We start from the raw sequence: 22,100 nt of genomic DNA, 5'->3' as shown, positions 1-22,100 counted from the left end.
CGAAAGAGTAGAACATATGAAGGAAAAGAAAACAAATAGAAAACTAATCAATATAGCCATGAGGTAATGAGGAAAGAGGGAGAGAAGCATAATGACAAGAAGCCAAGGTAGTTTTACATGTCAGGCAGTGCCTTTCAGGTAATTCAAGTAATGATTTACTTCATGTTGCATATTATTGTGCTTATAGTGAGTTAGGAGCCTTGGTTCTGAGCATCACTACAAAGCACTTCAGGCACACAGAGCATGAACCAAAGAGGAGTCTATGCAGCTTTCAATAAGCTTGTGCTTATTGAAATCTGTTAATTCACTATCAGGAACAAAGGGTAGAAAAATCAATTGATCCCTATGTTAATATAAGGATAGTTTTGTGGACTGACTATAATTCATTTTTACCCAGATATATGCCATGATATCCACATTTATGTCTCTCCTGAAACAATATAAACACATCTAGGTTGAATGCCTTTTTATAGGATAAATGGCATTTTCCCCCTGTTTTTTCCTGCCAATAACTTTGCTCATTCAGAATCCTTGCCACCAGTAGAGGTTTTGTCAAGGATTTCTGGAAAAGACCGTATTAACAGCAGCCAATATGGAGAGAAGACCCAAGGAGCCTTCATGATGATGCCTTATAAGATCCTGGGATCTTAGTACAATTCTGGGGAGCTGGGAAAACCTTAATTTGAGGTTGAATTTCCTGTCAGCTTGAAAGCATAGAAATTCAGAATCAAATTATGTCGATTTATTGAAAACAAGGAATCTTTTGAGTTTGTATCCTGAGATTCATAACTAACATACATGTCAGCTTGTCTGTAAATGTATATAATATGCACACACACACACACACACACACCCCTCTATATTTGAAGGGTGTGCAGGAACTGTATACACCAAACTGTTAATGAGGCTACTTTTGAGGACTGAGAGAAGAGTGCAAGGGCAGGAAGAGGAAAAAGGACTTTCATTTTGTTCTATTTCTTATTTTTCACTTTTTAAAAAATGTAAAAGGCAATTATTACTATGATAATTTCTAAAAGAAAGAAAAAGACCCAAGAATATTTCAGATCCTCATTTTCATTTATAAACCACTGGTTTCTCCAAGTAGCTTGCATTTTTTTGGCCGTGACTAGGATAAGGCGTTGGACTTTTCAGGAAGTAAGTGTGGTCCTGAACCAGAGCCAACAATGTGAACAAACAAGAGTCACTCTCGACTCAACCACTAAGAGAGACTGAGGGTCTGTTCCTTCCTCCTCTCATTTTTCCCTCTCCTCCTCTCTCCTCCCTTTCATTCTTTTTTTCCCCCACAGCTTTACTGAAGTATAATTGATATACAAAGTACTGTATGCATTTAATGTGTACAATCTGAGTCTGAACTTATGCAAACACTCATGATACCATCACCACAATGAAGATAAAAAGACATATCCAACAGCTTCCAGAGCTTCCTTGTACCCCTTGGGTTTGGTTGTTTTTTTTTTTTTTTTTTTTTTTTTGCCATTTCTTGGGCTGCTCCCACAGCATATGGAGGTTCCCAGGCTAGGGGTCGAATCGGAGCCATAGCCGCTGGCCTACGCCACAGCTCACGGCAATGCCGGATCCTTAATCCACTGAGCAAGGCCAGGGATCGAACCCGCAACCTCATGGTTCCTAGTCAGATTCGCCAACCACTGCGCCATGACGGGAACTCTACCCCTTGGGTTTTGATTGTTGTTGTTATTGTTGTGGGGTAAGAACGCTTAGCATGAGATCTATGGTCTTACTAAATTCTGAGGTGCATAAAACCATATTAACCAAAGGTACTGTGTTACACAGCAGAACTTCAGACTTAACTCCTCATCTAACATAACTGAAACCTTCCTTAAAATAATTCAGCATGGAGTTCCTGCTCAGCAGGTTAAGAACCCAACAAAGGGTCCGTGAAGATGTGGGTTCCATCCCTGGCCTCACTCAGTGGGTTAAAGGATTCACATTTCCATGAACTGCAGTACAGGTTGAAGAAATAGGTTAGATCCCGCGTTGCTATGGCTGTGGTGTAGACTGGCAGCTGACCCCGAGACTGGGGATCTCCATATGCCACAGGCGCGGCCTTAGAAAGAAAAAATAATGATAATTCAGTACAATTACAGTGGCCACTCAGCTGGCTGACCAATCTTCTAATTTAAAACATAAGTCACTCCAAAGGAAAAAACAATTTCTTCTCATTTAATACTGAATGAGAGCCCCTCATGGGCTGGAGAACCTAAAAGGCACTAGGCTACAAAGCTATACAAGACTGACTTGGTGATGTGCTCTGATGAAATCAAATTCTGCTAACAAATCTGGGTTGCAAATTCTGAATTTGAAATAGGAAACTTGAGAATTAAAAGGTGTATCTATCAGGACTTGCTGAATTTTGCTTCTAGGAATGGAAAAGTAGGCCTACATCTGCATCATACATGTCAATCTATTTGCTACCACAGCAAATTTCACATGTTACGCTCCAATCAATGTAGCCACGGCCTCTGTTCATGCTTAATCACAAAGGCAGCACTGTGCTGTGACACGAGGGTGGTTGTGGATTGGTATGGGGCTGGCTGGTGGCCTAAGAAGTAGCCTGAATGAAAGAAAGGTAGACATTCAGATTCCTTCCATCAGAAATTAAAATCCAAAAACAACCTTTCCAGAAGGTAACAATGAAAAGAGGCAATGCTTAGAGTGGAGCTGAGTCAGACTTATGGCAGAGCCCTGGAGTGAAGAGCTTTAAATCTTGAAGTTGAGAACTCTGACTTTAGTGCTCGGCAAACTTGCTTTAAAATGCAAGGTCCAGGAGTTCCCATCGTGGTGCAGCGGAAACAATCCCACTGGGAACCATGAGGTTGCAGGTTCGATCCCTGGTCTCACTCAGTGGGTTAAGGATCCGGGGTTGCCGTGAGCTGTGGTGTAGGTCGCAGATGCGGCTCAGATCTGGCGTTGCTGTGACTGTAGTGTAGGCCAGCAGCTGTAGCTCCGACTGAACCCCTAGCCTGGGAATCTCCATGTGCCACAGGTACAGCCTTAAAAAGCCAAAAAAAAAAAAAAAAAGCAAGGTCCAAACTGCCTAGGCCAGAGATCCTATAAGTTCCATCTATCCTGATGCAGCAAGAAATGCAAACATAAATAAAACCCAAAACAAAGGAAAATATGTATACTGCATTTATACACAGAGCAGGCTATGCGTCAACCCAGAAAATTCTCATCTCCATTAAGAGAGTTTAGAAAAAACATATATTTATCCTCAGAGATAAATATACTGTTGGAAAAACAATCCAGGTGACTATACTGGTTCACTGTTTTTCCTTTGAAATTTATAGAAGCAATGGACGTATGACATAACAAAGGACTCCCAATTTAGTTTATACTGTTTGTAAGAATTTGAATTGATGAGAACAGTTACTACTTTTGTTTTATTTAAAAGGCACTTACAAAACAACTACGGGTTCCAGGCACTTACTATATGTATATGCCACATTTAGTCCTCAGAACTATACCAGTAAATAGATACAATTATTTTTCCAATTTATTTATCTTTTTCTTTTTTTAGGCTATATCTGTGGCATGTGGAAGTTCCCAGGCTAGGGGTCATGCCAGAGCTGCAGCTGCAGGCCTATACTACAGCCATAGCAATGCCAGATGTGAGCTACATCTACGACCTACACCACAGCTTGCAGCAATGATGGATCTTTAACCCACTGAGTGAGGCCAGGGATTGAACCTGCAACCTCATGATACTAGTCAGATTCTTAATCTTCTGAGTCACAGTGGGAACTCCATTTTTTTCCACTTCATAGATAAGAAAACAAGACACAGAGACATTAAAAAATTAGCCCAGTGTCACATGGCTAATAAATTCTCAGAGCTACAGAGCTGGGATTCAAATCTGGTTCTGGAACCATCTTTTTAACCCTTATACTCTGCATCCCCTTTGCTATATAAAGGACAAGGTCATCTTTCTTTCTTCTAAAGCCAAGAATAAGTAATATCAACAAAAATCTGGAGTATCTTTCTCGGGCAGTGAGGCACTGAATGGTTCCTCAGGTTAGGGGATCTGTTTTTAGGAGAATAGCTTCTGGGATCAGCAGCAACATGTTATCATCTGGCCAGGATGCTAGCTATTCCTTTTGCAATAGACAAAATGATATCCCAAGATTCATCTCTGCTCTCAGTCTGCTGTTCTATTCACATTCCAAAGCCAGCATTAGCAAATTCAGGAAAGGGTCTGTTCCATTTTTTAAAAGATTTCCAACTTCTACTTAAATCTTTCAGCTTTAAATCATTTTTCTTTGATTCATTCTTCTGAGGTTTCTGAGGGATTGTCAATACTTGACTTCACTTTGACAAAGCTACCCTTGGATATCAGATGAGATAAGATGAGGAATTCTACTTAAGACCCCACATAACTTAAAAGCCCAGGAGTTTTAGTGGAAAACTTTCTCAAACATAGTTAAATCTCAAAGCCTGCATAGAATTGGACGGGGTTGGTTTACGTATAAAATAATCCAATTCATTAATGCTGTTGCTGGGATTACTAAAATCCAGCCACAGAAAGATTTTCTACAGTTTCCCCCTCAATAAGCTTATACAGATAGAGAAATCCCCTAGGTCATGGGAGAAAAACAATTTTATTTTAAATGGAAAAATGCACCTAGACTATGACCAGGGATAACATTTCCATACTTGATAGATTCTAAAATGTGTATTTCTCACCTTTTTGCATCTCTGAAATTGGGTGCACATCATAACTGCCGCTGGCCCAGTGGCAGTCATGGTGTAGTTGTCATCATCTCTTCATGGGTATCTCCATGTACAGAAGGGGCGTCAATGGCTTGTGAGAAAATCCTGGTGACAATACCAGATCGTCTTAAGCAAAATATTCAACCCCAAGACTCTCAGTGGTATAGATTACAAAGGTAGTGACAACCCAGATGAAATGTTCCTCAGAACATCTGCAAGACATCCAAAGTGAAGATGCTTCATATGTATAATAACAGTGTGTCTAAATGAACTTCAAAGAAATCTTTCAATTGGTAAAAAGTGAAATTTCTAAGTAATAAAGTGTACCAACGTAACTGGCCCTGCCACTGGTTTTCTTTAATTTTTTTTTTTTTTCCAGGGCCGCACCTGCAGCATATGGAGGTTCCCAGGCTAGGGGTCCAATTGGAGCTGTAGCCTCTGGCCTATGCCACAGCCATGGCAACGTGGGATCCAAGCTGCGTCTGCGACCTACCCCACAACTCATGGCAACACTGGATCTTTAACCCACTAAGCAAGGCCAGGGATCAAATCCACATTCTCATGGATGCTAGTCAGGTTCGTTAACTGCTAAGCCATGACGGGAACTCCTTTAATGTTTTAATCACTCATAAGGAATGATTTGACTTCAATGGCTGGACTTAGATTTGATGACATTATGATAAAGATCAAGCAGTATAACACAATGCTTATAAACTCTGCTTTTGACATAGATAATCTGGGCACACACACACAAAAATTTTTTCCCCTTTTCACAGCCACACATGTGGCATATGGAAGTTCCCAGGCTAGGGGTCAAATCAGAGCTGAAACTGGGGCCTACACCACAGCCACAGCAACAGTAATTCTGAGCCACATCTACAACCTATACCATAGCTTGTAGAAACACCAGATCCTTAACTCACTAAGTGAGGCCAGGGATAGAGCCCAGATCCCTACAGAGACAATGTCAAGTCCTTAACCCACTGAGCCACAATGGGAACTCCATGGGCACAAATTTTGAGCTTGACAACTTACTCTTTTTGGCTGATTTTCTCAAATTACCATCTTTTCCGAGCCTCAGAAGCACATCTACAAAATGCAGGTGCTTATTTCATAATAATGATGATTGAATGAGAATCCATGTGAGACACTTAGCAGAGAGCACACAAGCATTTAATATGTGAACAGCTCTTGATTTTTAGCTACTTCGGCAGAAGCCACACAGCATCCTGTCCCTTTTGGAGCAAGAGATGCTGAGGGAACTCTGGCTGGATTTGGTTTTTGCAGAGATTTGGGTTTTTGGGGTTTTTTTTTGTTTTTTTTTTTTTAACCATTTCTGCGAGACCATTTTTGTGGCTGGAGAGGAGTAAAATTCACTAATAAAAATGTTTCATCAAGTTGAGCATACATGAGCCGTGCAACCTTCTCTCACCACTATGCAATATATATTTACTGCCACAGAGGATGAAATAAGGTCACCTGGAAGTGAGGGGAATGGAAGCCATCTCATTATGGGATGAATATTAACCAAAGGGAAGCAGAAGCAGGAATGGGGGGAGCAGGGCGGAAGGTATGTAATTTCCTCTTTTTACCATTCTGTGGTTCTTCCCTACTAGAACCCTTCTGGAAAGGTCCAACTTGCCAGCAGCCTTACCCACTGAGGGGCCTTTTGTCTTACACTGTGGCTCACCCAGGAGAGGTGGCCAGTCTGGAAACCCATCTCCTCAGAGGCTTTGCCTCCTTCCTTCTGCCTCACGTTCACCAACTGTAAGCTTGCAGCTCCCCACTAAAACATCAGCACTTAAACCCTCGCCTTGCCTCTGCTGTCCAGACTGCTCAGCACTTCCCTGCGACCCACGTGGGGCTTACCATGTGGAGTTCACGTGGCGCCTTGGAGAAGTTGGTCTGAAGTGTTTCGAGAACCAGGCAAGTGGTTTCGTCAAATACAGATGAAACTGGGGAGCCCGAGCCAGGTGTCCCAGATTCAAGCCCGCCCTCTAGTTCTTATTAACCGTGTGACCTCTCATCTCTCTCATCAGCCTAATGGAAGTGGTATTACCTGCCTTCTTTATCGTGAAATGCCATCTTGAGGATCAGAGGAGAGAAGGCTTTGGAAAGTCATGTGTAAAGCATCAAGTAGTACACAAATTGGTCATTACCACTATTGAGCATGAATTTGGTCCAGTGAATTTGCTTGCCTTTTTGGTCAATACAAGATCAGTGCAAAAATGTATGAAACTGTGAAAACTTCAAGTAGGTTATGTGTGTTTTTTGGCTTTTACAGAAATAACACCCTCCTAGAGCAGGGGTCGCTAAACCATGGTCAAATTCTGAGGGCTATTATCCTTTACATTTTTTATCTCATTCATTTTCATTTCTCCTTTAGTATATACTTTAGAAACAAAATGTGTTAGCATGGTTGAACATGTACATTATACACACACACACACACACACACACACACACAAATCACCACATTCAAGGCGAAGAGCTGAAAGTATTTATAAAAGCAAGTTCTGAGATCTAGCCATGTTACTACACACAGATCTAGTTATTGTGCCTATGGGGCTCCATTATATGAATGTACTATAGTGTATGTATCAATTCCCTTTGATTAAACGTGGGCTGCTTCCAGCATTTACAGCTATAGACAATGATGCAGAAAACATGTATGATTTGCTTTCTTCCAGACCCATGACTACTTGGTAAAGTCTGGTGATGGGAACATCTTCTGACCTTGTCTGGCTTTGACTACTGCAGAGCTAGTACTCAAAATCCAGACCCAGACACAACTAGGCCATCACTACATTGTTTCTGGTTGACTGCAAATGTGCTTTATCTACCTTGATGACAAATGCATTATACTGAAAATTGTCATGAGTTTCAAAAGACAAAGGGGAGAGAAATGTCTCAAAGATTCTACTAACCTAGGAATCTATAGGAAGCAAAAAAATTAATTTGAGGTACCTAAGACTCCCCTACTTTCTTACCTGTCTCACTCTCTCACTGGTGCATTAGAAGGTGATCCCACCTAACCCCAACCCCAACTCATGCTGGCTGGCTTCTACACCCTCCACTTTTCCTGCCTCATGTATCTTTGATTTTATGCAGGATTCTGGAAGCTCTGTGAACCTGTACTCCAATTTGAATTATTAAAGCAGGTCAGTATTTGTGCATTTAGAAGCAAGATTCTCTTTTTAAGCATCCCCTAGGATATGAAAAAGGAAAATTTTCAACTATCAGTTACCCCCATGAATAGTCTTTTCATCCCCTCTATGTTTTTTTTTTTTTTAATTATTTGGCAGTTTCTTCATTCCTTAGCTTTTCTCTTTTTTCTGCACCCCCTTCAATCTTAATATACTTTACTGGGCTGTGAGCCAAGGAGCATTCTATGGCCTGCGGGAATGGATTCACATCAGGTATGTGCATGTTGCCTTTTTTCTCCTTCTTCTCCTTTTGTTTGAGTTTTAGGTTGATTTGACCCAAATTATTTTCAGCCGTGGTACCAAAAGTGAAATACTGATTTGACCTATAAAGCCAATTCTTTAGCTACCATAAAATGGTAAGGTTTGTGAGGGCTTGTTTTAGTCACTAATTGGAATCCTACATCTAGAAAATAGTAGCTGTCCAATAATATTCACTGAATGGATAAATGAATAAGCAACCGAGCACTGAGGGAGAAGGGAGCTATAATCTAGCAACCAAGCCATTTGGACTCAGTATATAGGAGCAGAGTCCTAAGTTCTAAGAAGACAACCATAAAACGTGAACACTAAAGGCTAGAGAGATTGGGGGGCCATCCTTCACTATTCAGATTATATCTTTAATGTTATTGTTGCTCAAGAGATGGGACTGTTATTACACACAGTATTTACTTTAGAATTAAACTGCGAATAAGAAAATTCATCTTGAGATTTTGATTCAGAACAAAGTTGGAGTCTCATATTCTTCCATCACTATTCTTTTCAGCTTTAGTTTACTTACGTATAAAACAAACAAAACCATGGCATTTCCCCCTTACAGGTTAGTTATGATGATTAAAGGAAAGACTTATTGCAAACTTGAGTGATGATAAATGCTTGGTAACTGAGTTTCTTTCTCCATTTTCCTTCTTTTTCTTTGCCAAGATGATTCAGTTACTGAAATGCTGAAAGGACTCCTTTAAAGGATGGTTTTGCAGCACAGTATTAAATGACTGCTATATGCCTATTATAATATATTTGGGGCAAGGTATTTTTAAAGTTAAGTTTATTTTATTTTTGTCTTTTTAGGGCTGCAACAGCAGCATATGGAGGTTCCCAGGCTAGGGGTCGAATTGAAGCTGCAGCTGCCGGCCTACATAACAGCCACAGCAATGCCACATCCAGGCCGCATCTGCAACCTACACCAGAGCTCATGGCAACACTGGATCCTTAACCCACTGAGAAACACCAGGGATCGAACCAGTGTCCTCATGGATGCTAGTCAGATTCATTTCTGCTGAACCACAATGGGAACTCCTGGGGCAGGGTATTTAGAATTTTAAAAAATGGCAATTTGAGCATGAACCTTAGGAAAAGATTTCAAAAGCTAGATTATTTTGCTTATTAATAAGAATTGCATTTCTCCTCACATAGTTAGCTTCATAGATCCATAATATATGTAGGTATACATACACATACGTGTATACATACATATAGGTGCACATAAATATTTTTACGAGCTTTCACAACTATTGTAGTTTGCATTGTATCCCCTCCAAAAAGATATGTTTAAATCCTAACCCCAGGTACATGTGACTGTGACTTTATTCAGAAACAGGATCTTTGCGGAGGTAATTAGGTGACACTGAGATTGTACCAAATTAGGGTGGTCTCTACATTCAATGACACGTTTCCTTACAAGGCGAAAAAGATTGGGAGACATAGAAACACACAGAGAAGAAAGCCAGGAAAGGGTAGAGGACTGGAGTTATGCTACCACAGCTAAGAAACGCCTCGGGTCACCAGAAGCTGGAAGAAGCAAGGAAAGTATTCCAGCCTTTGGAGGGAGCAAGGCCCTGCTGGCACCTTGATTTAAGACTTCTAACCTACAAGACAGATGGTCTGAGAACAAATTTCTGTGGTTTTAAGCCAATCAGTTTGTTATGGCAGACCTAAGCAACTAATACAATAACCTACTTGAAGTTTTCACAGTTTCATACATTTTTGCACTGATCTTGTATTGACCAAAAAGGCAAGCAAATTCACTGGACCAAATTCATGCTCAATAGTGGCAATGACCAATTTGTGTACTACTTGATGCTTTACACATGACTTTCCAAAGCCTTCTCTCCTCTGATCCTCAAGATGGCATTTCACGATAAAGAAGGCAGGTAATACCACTTCCATTAGGCTGATGAGAGAGATGAGAGGTCACACGGTTAATAAGAACTAGAGGGCGGGCTTGAATCTGGGACACCTGGCTCGGGCTCCCCAGTTTCATCTGTATTTGACGAAACCACTTGCCTGGTTCTCGAAACACTTCAGACCAACTTCTCCAAGGCGCCACGTGAACTCCACATGGTAAGCCCCACGTGGGTCGCAGGGAAGTGCTGAGCAGTCTGGACAGCAGAGGCAAGGCGAGGGTTTAAGTGCTGATGTTTTAGTGGGGAGCTGCAAGCTTACAGTTGGTGAAGGTGAGGCAGAAGGAAGGAGGCAGAGCCTCTGAGGAGATGGGTTTCCAGACTGGCCACCTCTCCTGGGTGAGCCACAGTGTAAGACAAAAGGCCCCTCAGTGGGTAAGGCTGCCTGGCAAGTTGGACCTTTCCAGAAGGGTTCTAGTAGGGAAGAACCACAGAATGGTAAAAAGAGGAGGAAATTATCTGCCTGCCTTCTCCCATCGGTCTCCTGGTATAAACTAAACCAGAAACCTCTTTTAATCCTGAGGTTGATTTTGACAAGAACAACCGAGGGGCTTCTCATGGACAGTTTTTTCAAGTGCATCCCTACAGGAAATAAAATGATGCCTATTATAGGATGCTTCTGTCAACTTGCTTTGCATATGTGTGTACTTTACAAAAAAGAAAAAGGCTATAGAATTGAAAGATACAGAAAATCACAAAGGATAATTCAATAGCTATCAGTACATTTACCTTATTTGCTATATATCTTTTTTTAAAGAAATAAAATGTTACAAATAAACATGAAATTGCTTGTTTCCCTCAGTCCTTCTTTTTTTCTTTCTTTTTTTTTTTGTCTTTTTTTTTTTTTTTTTTTTGTCTTTTTAGGGCTGCACCCAAGGCAATATGAAAGTTCCCAGGCTAGGGGTCTAATCAGAGCTGTAGCCGCCAGCCTACGCCACAGCCACAGCAATGAGGGATCTGAGCCACATCTGCGACCTACACCACAGCTTAGAGCAATGCTGGATCCTTAACCCACTCAGCGAGGTCAGGGATGGAACTCACATCCTCATGGATACTAGTCGTGTTTGTTAACCGCTGAGCCACAAGGGGAACTCCCCTCATTCCTTCTTTTAAGACAATCTTTCTCCTAGTTTCTGGACGTATCTAATCCATGTTTTGTACTTTCTCTACCGTACTTATAATATACCATATGTATAAATGCACACAGTTATGCATAAATATGTATAAATGTATACAGTTAACATATACACTATTCATCTGTGAGTATGTATGTATATATATAATATATGTATGCAAATTTAAATACGCAAATGTTCAACAAGAGTCTGATTAGATAAATCTGGGCCATGAAATATTATGCAACAATTTTTTTATTTTTACTTTTATTTTATTTAAATGAGAGTTGCAACGTTTATTTCAGGTTCTTTCTTGGGTTTTTTGTTTGTTTGTTTGTTTTGTTTTTTCTTTTTTGCCACACAGGCAGTATGTGGGAATTCCTGGGCCAGGGATTGAACCTACTCCGCACAGAAGCAACCACAACCACAGCGTGAGAAAGCAGGAGCCTCAACCCACTAGGCAATCAGAGAACTTCCCAGCAATTTTTTTTTTTTTAATTGAGGCAGGAGCTATACAGCCATAAAAAGTTGCATGAGATTTGCTATCAAATGAACCAAAGCAAGTTGCTGAACAGTGTACGTTGCCTGATGTCCTTTGTATACAATGCTTCTTCCACATGTGGAATATGTCTGGAAAGATACATAAGACACATTTAGCAGTCTAGGATTGGGAAGACAGGAAGGGAGATTTTATCTTTCTCTTTATAGCCTTTGGTCCTTAAAAAAATGCATTACCTGGGAGTTCCCCATTGTGGCTCAGTGGAAACGAACCTAAGATCCATGAGAACATGGGTTTGAGACCTGGCCTTGCTCAGATGGTTAAGGATCCAGCTTTGCCAAGAGCTGTGGTGTAGGTCGAAGATTCGGCTTGGATCTGGCGTTGCCATGGCTGTGGCATAGCCCGGCGGCTACAGCTCCAATTCAACCCCTAGCCTGGGAACTTCCATATGCCGCAAGTGTGGCCCTAAAAAGAAAAAAAAAATGCTTTTTAAATTTACAAATACCAATAAAAAGCAAGATCAGGAGCAGAGGATCTCCCAGTAGGGACTGTGAAAAAAAGACACTCCAGGAGTGAGGGGAGAGGAAAAGTGTGGCAGAATGATTAAGGTGGATGGTGTGGTTTGGGGAACCAAGAGAAGTGAATTTGAGTCTTGCTTCTGCCATTTCACATCAGACATCCCAGAGTACGGCCAGCTCCTTCACCTGGCATGGAAGTTCCTCCCTGATCCATCTGCCTGCCTCTCCTCTCCCATCATGGCTTATCAACCCTTGCCCGCACCATGCTCTTTCGTCGCTTTGTGCCCGTACTCATGCCTCTTCTCCTGCCTGGATACCCGCTGCCAAGTCATGTGCACCACCAGCCATAGATATCAGCACCCTGAAACAGCTGAAAGATCCTCTTCTGTAGGCCCAGCATACCTGCTACATTCTGCTCCCTTCCAGAGATACTGCCTGTGCATCACCTGCTCCCCCCCACTGAACGTGCAGCTCCTAGAGGGTAGCAACTCTGGCTGAGTGATCTTTGTGCCTGGCCTACGTACAGTTTAGTAAAGGAATTTAAACTAGATATTTAAGTGTACCCCAGCCACCTTTTCTATAAAAGGTGCTGCAATTCAGCGTATTTGTATCAACACCTTCACCATCTAAAGCACTTTGGCTCTAGAAAGAACGGAAAAATGGATGCGGCCCTCTAGTGGGAAGGATGAGCTAAAGTCCCTAAAAACCCAGTCTTCTGAGTCTCACAACCAGAATAAAAGATATGAGTTCAATTTTTGGCTCTGTCCTGACTACTGAATAATGCTGGGGCTATCGTTTTACCCACATGGGGAAGTGGTGGGAAACACACTGAATGAGGTAGCCTGACCTCTTCAAGGTGTAGAGGAGGGGCCTGCTATTTTCCCTGATATTACAATGTATTGTTACAGGGTTTACTGCTCTCTAATCAGGCAATCTACATAATTTATCCTTTTAAAATGAGCCATAATCCCCAAAGAGTGCTTCCCTGTTGATATCAAATATAAGGGAATTTTTAAGGACACGGCAGCACCACTGCTATACATTAACCTACACAGAATCAATCCATTTCCAAGTTAAGCACAGCCCTAAAAAATCACTAATGGAGCTCCGTGTAGTTTGTTCATGAGATGTGCAGTCAGGAATCATGCATAATGTAATAGTGCAAATGCTAAAAGCAGCTCCCACAAACTAATTTAATCTTGGTTTAATGGACATAGGGAACTGATCTTCAAACGAGACTGCCAATGAGATTCTTGGGGCCTCCCAGCAGCCTGAAAGCAAGCTCCAATATTAGCTTTTGGTTAGTTCCCCCTTTCAACTAGTGCATATTAAAGGCAATCCAATATTGTTATTGAAATTATGAATAACTTGTGTCAATATCCATGGTCTCTGTAATATAGATGTCTCCACCCATTTGCATAGATCTCTGGGATTGGAATTTTGCTCTCCGAGCCTTTTAGAACATGGGCTTCTACCTCAGTCAAGGAAATCTTTTACACTCTGGAAGATCAGAAAGCTCAGCAGTATCCACAGCCCCCCAGGCCATGCCAGAGAGATGGTGTCTGAACAAAGATCTAGGATGTGAGGCCTGTATACAATCAAAGGGATCAGAATCACACTGCTACAGTTTGTCTCAGAGGGATCTCCAAAGCCCCTAAACATGCACTTCCCACTTGAGATGATTAGAGAAAAAGAGCACTTGCCCACACAAACATGACTGCAACGTGCACATGCATGTGTGCTCACAGACACACACACATGCACACACACACACTCCCTCACTGGTGTAAGTCAAGCTTCTATCAGGTGCTCTAACATCAAATCAAATCTAGCTAAGCTGATAGCAGAATACCCAAATTAGGGGATCCTCAGAGTGTTCTTAGTTCCAGCCACATATTTTGTTTCAAATGAATGTTGCTAGTCGGCTTAACCCATGGAGTAAGCCTCGAGAACACAGCTTTGGTGGGCAGACAGCATATATAATGTTGGAGCAAAATGGAAACGGGAGGAAAGGACCGAACAGAAGGTTGAGGAGTTGGATCTTCCGAGTCCAGGGAAAGTTGATGAATAAGAAGAGGAGGTTAAACAATGTTCTTTAGAGGCAGAGAGGCAACTAATAGGAGGTAATCATATAAATTTCAAACACTAGGAGGAGGATATAAAGGAGAGAGGTCGATAGGGGCAAGCTAATCCTCATCTTCCACATTGAGGAGTTAATAGATATTGACTGAGTGATAAATCAAGAAAGGGAGTTGTGGAAGCAGTCACAAAAGAGCGAAAACCAGAAACATAAAATAGATTTTTGTCTCTATATTATAGGACTGGAGATGGTCAGGGATGCTTTTCTTGAGCTCCTACACTATTAGCTCGTTGCAATGCATAAACTATAATTTGATTTTAAAAATGATAAGCAGGTGCTTCTGGGAAGCTAAGCTGGGGATAGAGAGGGATGGGAAAAGGCAATGCTGCTTTTCCTTAAAAGCAGCTCGACTATTTGTGTAAAACCATGAGTATGAATAGCACGATACATTATTATTTTTATGTGCAACTGAAAATATTTTGAAAAATTATATGATAAAACTGTTAACAGCGAATATTCTCCAGAGCAATAATGTCCAACATACTTCCTATCTCTTCACTGTTCAAGAGAATAGCCACTGGCCACCTGTTAAACACTTGAAATCTGGCTGGTACAACTGAGGAACTGGATTTTTTATTTAAGTTGATTTAATTAATTTAAATTTAAGTTTCAACATGGAGCTACTGGATACCATGCTGGGCAGCAAAGTCAGAGAATCTTACGGAGGTGTGAAAAGACTTTCTTTTTATTATTCTCTACATTTCTATGTTGCTTGAAATTCCATATGAATATGATACTTGCACAATTTTAAAACCTCAAAACTTTCTAATTCAAAAAAAGAAAAAAGAAAAGAGAAACAATCATAAAGTAATGCATTGGAAAGTAAGAATTCTACAAAATGGATTAAAATATTTTAAGAAAAATAACTAAGTAGGTAAATAAATAGCCATTAAAGATGCCTTCAATCTTTGAACTTTCACAGGAATCTCCAAAGCAAAGAGCCTTGTATTACTTCCTTATATCACAAGCACTTAGGGTACAGCTCTCTCCAGTCTGCTAAGGTAATTACTATTCTGGGTTCTGTTTTCAATCTTTGAAAAATGCTTTGACACCTCTCATCTGTGGCCCCGTCTGTCTTCACTGGCATAAATCTAGATTTACATATAGATATATAGTTTTTATTCCTTTATACTCATGTAAATGAGAGTGTGGATACAGGTGCATTCTGTTTGTCATGTTTACTCCAACACAAGGGGAAAAATTTGCCAAGAATTAGTAGCAACATAGAGTTCCCGTCATGGCTCAGTGGAAACGAATCTGACTAGCATCTATGAGGGCGCAGGTTCGATCCCTGCCTCGCTCAGTGGATTAAGGATCCGGCCTTGCTGTGAGCTGTGGTGTAGGTCACAGACGTGGCTCGGATCCTGCGTTGCCCTGGCTGTGGTGTAGGCCAGAGGCTACAGCTCTGATTTGATCCCTAGTCTGGGAATCTCTATATGCCTAGTGTGCAGCTCTTAAAAAAAAAAAAAAAGGAATTAGCAACAATACAATCTACATAATCTAATCCCGAACCTGATCCCTTTTCATTCATCAAGATTCCACCATCTGGAATCTGATCATCTCACAATGATCTCTCAATTAGAAGGCAAACAACGACTTCCCCTTTGTAGCTGTGGAACCCTGATAAGTTACTTAATAAGCAGCAAACTCAGTTTCCTGATGTATAAAATTAAAATAGTAATTGAACTGACCTCATGGGATTGTGATGAGGATGAAATAAGATACTGCACAGAAAGTGCTTAGCGCAGACCTGTCAAAGAGAAAGCACTCAATGCATGATAGCTGTTATTTTAAATACAACACAACCAAGAATCCTCTGCCCTGACTGTACAAGGCAAGAGATTTCCGGTCTTCTAGCTCTTAAAGCATCAATCCATCTTTTTCTCTTTTCTTTTGTGGCTTGTCAAACCACAGACTTATATAAAATTAAAGGCGCACTTGCTTTTAGAGAAATGGCAGATAACACAAAAAAGATAAAAACTTGTTGATAAGCAGTATTTTTCAATGCAAAATGAATTATGTAAGTAAGAAATGGCCTGTTCCACAGTGCACCCTATCTCCTTACACAAAGAGTAAACACAATCAGGTTGTAAGCAATTATATCCATCACATCACACAGGGGATGAGGCCATGAGAAGAGTCCCTTATCCACATCCAAACATGAAGGACATTTCCTGGCAGTTTCTCCCTCTTTTTTTAAAAAAATAGCTTCCCTTTTTATTGTAAAAATCACACATAAACATGAGAAATAACTCAGAAAACAAAGGTGAAAATGAATTTCATTTATAATCCTGCCACTTAAAATCACCCAAGTATAAACTGTAAAAATTTTGATATATAAAAATTTGGAAAGGATATGAATGTATATGTAAATAGAAATCTAATTAAAATCCAAATATACAGATACATATTTATGAAATATAATTAGGCATTATATAATTCTACAAATTCTAATTCTAAACTCTAAAAATACAACTTACACAATATATAACTTCACAAATTAAGACAGAAATAGGATCATATAGTCCATAATGATCTAAGACATCCTTTTATTTTAACTGTATAGTATGGATCTTTCTTATGTCGACAGGTTTATATATGTATCATTTTTAATTCATATAATGCTCTCATATACGCCATAATTTTTGTATCTATCCCCTATTGACGGACATTTAGATTGCTTCCTGTTGTTGTGGGTTATTTTGTTTGTTTTTACAATTTAACCTTTTTTTTTTTTTGCTTTTTAGGGTTGTGCTCACAGCATGTGGAGGTTCCCAGGCTAGGGGTCAAATTGGAGCTGCTGCTGCCGGCCTACACCACAGCTCACGCAACACCAGATCCTTAATCCACTGAGCAAGGCCAGGGATCAAACCCACAACCTCATGGTTTCTAGTCAGATTCGCTTTCCCTGTGCCACGACGGGAACGCTTAACCTTTTTTTCCTGATGAATATATACAATCATCTTTGTGAAATCACTGGGTGAAAAATAAGCACATTTTTAAGGCTTTGATGTTTATTGCCAAAAACCTCAGAAACGTAAGCAAGTTATCCTTCCATTGGAGGTTGGTGGGAATGCCTTTTCTCTACTCTCACCTGCCTCAGATATCATCAGTCTTCATATTTTGTCCAAACTTACGGGTAAAAAAAGCAATACCTGCTTCTTATGTCCATGTTGATTCATTTTGATTTGATTACTTTGCTTACTTGTAGGAGTGCCTATTTTTCATATGCACATTGGTCATTCCTGTTTCTTCATTTTTTTTGCTAAAGACTTATGCGTTTTTCTCCATCTTGAGGTGGCGAAACACAGAATGCCCCGCACACTCCTAGACTTGCCAATCCCAATACTGCTCATCCTCTAAGGCTAGCTAAAGGGACTCCACGTCCATGAAGTTTCTTTTAGAACTTCTCAGCTATAAGTAATCTCTTCTAATTTATCAGAGGTCCTTTTGTGAAACTACCTTTGCAGCTTTAACATTTTGCTTTGTTCTACATTTATTTGTATCATCTTTCTTCTCCTCCCCCCCCCCTTTTTTTTTCTATTCAGTTAGAAACAGTGAAGAGGAGAATGGAATAGTCAGAAGATCACATGCCATTTCAACACACATCTATTGTGTATCTATTCATAGCAAGGTAGGTATCTATAATTACAAATACCAACACTTATTGATTTATGTATTTGACCAAGCTCTGTCATGTGCAGTAACAAATTAATAAGGACGTTCAGCAGCTAAGCCCAACAAAGACATACTTCTTTCTCATGGGAGGTTCAACATGGAACAATTGGCCCTTGTTTATCTTCTACCTACTCTGTTTGGAACACATCAATTCCAAGGTGGCATCAGAGGGGAATGAGAAAGATGGAGGAAGCACACAGGCAGTTAAATATCCTGGCTTGGGAATGACATGTAACCCTTCTATTAATATAGTCCATTGGTCAGAACTAGTGAGATGGCCCCACCCCAAGTGAGAAGGAGAAACCAAAAGGAAGGAAACCCAAATGTAGACAGAGATATAGACATTCAGTGAGCATTACGTGTCTCTACCATAATTGGCTTCAATGTTTCAGGAACTTTGTAATTCAGGAACAATGTTTCATAAACTCATGTCTATCTATGGTCTAAGTAATTATAACTATCTCAGTCATACAGACCAAGACAATAAATCCAGGGAAGTTAAGCAACTTTCCTAATATTTCTCAGTGAGACAGTGATAGAGCTGGGATTTAAACCCCATCAGTATGATTCTGAACTCTGCACTTTTTTTTTTTTTTAATTTTATGGCCTTGGAGTTCCTGTCATGGCGCAGTGGTTAACGAATCCGACTAGGAGCCATGAGGTTGCCAGTTTGATCCCTGGCCTTGCTCAGTGGGTTGAGGATCTGGCGTTGCCGTGAGCTGTGGTGTACGTCGTAGATGTGGCTTGGATCCCACGTTGCTGTGGCTGTGGCGTAGGCCAGCAGCTACAGCTCCGATTGGACCCCTAGCCTGGGAACCTCCATATGCTGTTTTTGCCAAGAAATGGCAAAAACAAAAAAAGACAAGAAAAAAAAATTTTACGGCCACACCTATGGCATATGGAAGTTCCTGGGCCAGGGGATGAATCTGAGCCACAGCTGTGACCTTACCACAGCTGCAGCAATGCCGTGTCCTTTAACCCATTGCACCAGGCAGGAATCTGACCTGAACCTCTACAGCCACCCGAGCCGCTGCAGTCAGATTCTTAACCCACTGTGCCACAATGGGAACTCCTAAACTCTATACTCTTAATAAGCAGAATATGAAAATTTGACTAATAAATAGCTAGCATCAGAAAAGCTCCAATTAATTCAAAAAGTGGGGGAGTTTCCTGGTGGCTCAGTAGGTTAAGGATCCAGCCTTGTCACTGATGTGGCTCTGGTGGCTGCTGTTGTGTGGGTTCAATCCCTGGCCCAGGAACTTCCACGTGCCATGGGCACAGCCAAAAAAATATATATGTGTATATGTATATATTTTACATATATACATATACATATATATGTGTGTGTGTGTGTATATATATATATATATATATATATATATATTTTTTTTTTTTTTTTTTTTTTTTTGCTTTTTATAGCCAAACCTGCAGTGTATGTAGTTTCCAGGCTAGGGGTTGAATTGGAGCTGCAGCTGCCAACCTATGCCACAGCCACAGCAATGCGGGATCCGAGCTGCATCTGTGACCCACACCACAGTTCACAGTAACGCCAGATCCTTAACCCACCAAGCAAGGCCAGGGATGGAACCCATATCCTCATGGATCCTAGTCGGGTTCGTTAACCCTGAGCTGCAAAGGGAGCTCTCCAGTTTTGGGGGAATTCAGCCACAGAAGGGCAATGCTTAACCCCTCTGTACGCACTCTGTACATTCTCATGGACTGAGTGGTAAGGTCCAAACCAGTCTGTGCATTTTAAAATATAAATCACGATTCTGATTCTATTAGGAAAGTGTGTATTCATCTTCTGATAGCAACTAAAGTGAAAATGGCTGAGAGCAATAAAAATCCATTTTGCTATTTAGTACAGTTTGTCAGACTAGAGAAATGGGATTGAATTTCAAAGCCACAGGCAAGCTGGCTGCAATCTGCGGCTACACAGTTGATGGGTTTTTTCCTTCTTTATTTACAACTCTTTTGATAAGCCTTCAGCAAGTTACATAGGTTGTTCTAGTTGTATCTCGTTTGACTGGATTAGAATACTTGATGACAGTTTGGATAAGTCTGAGGCAGATGGTTCTTGACATTTTTCATGGCATCAGTTACAAACCATGCAAGAAACTCTTTCATCCTTTGTTTATTCTTCACTTAGAAGCCACTATAGTAGATCGTTAAACTTTCATTTTTCACAGTGCTGATTAAGGCATACTACAAGGCAGATGTTATGCCGTACCATTTTTAACAATTTACATTTAGCACCAAAGCTGGCTTTGTACTTGTTCCAGTGGATCAATTCACTTTTTTTAAAACTTCAAGGTCAACCTCTGAAATACTGTGACTCCCTTAACAATTAAATGTTTCGTAAACTTGTCTTGGTTACAGAGCCCAGCTACTATTCCATTTATGTGTGTTTGCCAGTCAACACACACAGGACCGATTCAATCATTCTCTCCACAGCAGAGTAAGAGCATTATTTAAGAGGCAATTCATTAAACAAAGAAAAGTCTCCAAAAAAAAAAAAAAAAAAAAAAGAATCTGAATATAATCTTTCAAAATACCTTAATGTTTACTAAAGCAGTTCTAGAATCAGAAATGATTGACAGACCTGAAGCACAAGAGTCATTCCACCTCACAGCTGACTTGCAGAACAAAGAGTAAGAAGTATTTCTCTTTTCCATGTTTTGGTGATTTAGTAAATTACATACTATTGCGTTCAACCTAAGACAAATAAGAGTGAATAAAAGCATCTCTAGATAACAATGCAATGCTGACAGACTCATTGAATGGAAATTTTGACAAAATTTGTACCTTAGGAAAGCACAGATTTATACTTTTCTGGAATAATTTCAAAGCACATCCTGTTTAGAAACAAAGGATGAGATCCTGGGAGTTCCCATTGTGGCTCAGCGGGTTATGTACCCAACTAGTATCCATGGGGACGCAGGTTGGATCCCTGTCCTCACTCAGTGGGTTAAGGATCTGGCGTTGCCATGAGCTGTGGTGTAGGTCACAGACACAGCTTGGATCCCGCATTGCTGTGGCTGTGGTGTAGGCCGGCAGCTCCAATTCAACCCCTAGCCTAGGAATTTCCACGTGCCTCAGGTGTGGCCCTAAAAAGCAAAAAAAAAAAAAAAAAAAAAAAAAAGATGACATCCTGCTCAGGAAAACGAGTGTGTGGGAAACCCAAAGGATGGTCACAGTGAAGGATGGCCCACTGAATTCCCCACCTCACTGGAAAATAAAGACTTGAGACGGGATTATGCATCTTGCAAGCTGAAGTGGTATTTCTTAGAAAAGAAAGGAAACAAAAATACAAATAATATAAAGACATAATGAGTAAATAATAGTATCTGTGATCTTCAGTTTACCATTCTCAGAACCAATCCACAAACAAGCCAAGTAACTTTAAGGGTTCCATGGGACCTTAAAAGATCATCTGATCTAGCCCTTTGACTAAAATAACTGGAAACCTAACCAGTTTCTTTCCTTCCTCTTTCCTTGCAGGGCTAAGAGTTGAAAAGGGTGTGAACAACAAATAATTCAACTTTTAAACGTCTTCCTTCTAGAGCTTTAGATCGGCCTTTGTGTAACTCAGGGAAACCTGCGAAATGATACATGGGGTAGCCTGTTCTCTAATGAGCCCAATTCCTTAAATATGGGTGAGCCGACTGCGGAATCTGAAAGGTGTAATCAAAAAAGGAGAACTGATGCTGAAGCGCATATTAATAGTCGAGGGAATCTGCACAGATGGACTGCACTTAACAAACGTGTTTCTCTTTCCTATTGTGTTTTTAGCTCAATGGGTCTTTAAGAAATAGAATTTCCCTTTGGTTATGTGTAGCCATAGCCTTTCTTTTCAAAGCACTGAGAGGAGGGGATTAGGAAGAAGGAAAGTAGGAATAATGGACGTTGTTTTAATATAGGTTTTGTTATTCCTCAGGTAAGGCCAACAGATCCTAACACAGTTGCCGTTGAAAAGATAATCAGCTGTATTCGCAGATTCCAAGAGGAACACACATCC

The 22,100-nt window shown here is 40.5% G+C and overlaps 1 long non-coding RNA gene across 2 annotated transcripts in view; it reads right to left on the bottom strand.

Annotated features, from left to right (window-relative positions):
- The window catches only part of LOC102158585 (uncharacterized), a 327,382-nt gene that overhangs the window by 254,916 nt on the left and 50,366 nt on the right, over positions 1 to 22,100 (bottom strand). Inside the window, exons 3-4 of one of the 2 annotated variants that reach the window (XR_014805911.1) lie at positions 16,096 to 16,154; positions 1,469 to 4,854 (exon numbers count right to left, since the gene is read on the bottom strand). This is a non-coding gene — a long non-coding RNA (uncharacterized LOC102158585). Of the gene's footprint in view, positions 1 to 1,468; positions 4,962 to 16,095; positions 16,155 to 22,100 lie in introns of those variants that run through there. The other variant, XR_014805912.1, reaches the window with a different exon arrangement.

This window comes from Sus scrofa, chromosome 6 (genome assembly GCF_054392235.1).
Source record: "Sus scrofa isolate SSC_HxYL_T2T_F1_AM1 chromosome 6, Sscrofa_HxYL_maternal_Yorkshire_Landrace_v2.0, whole genome shotgun sequence".
Lineage (NCBI taxonomy): Eukaryota > Metazoa > Chordata > Mammalia > Artiodactyla > Suidae > Sus > Sus scrofa.
Note: the sequence above shows the minus strand (reverse complement) of the source record. Positions and strands in the feature narration are given on the sequence as shown.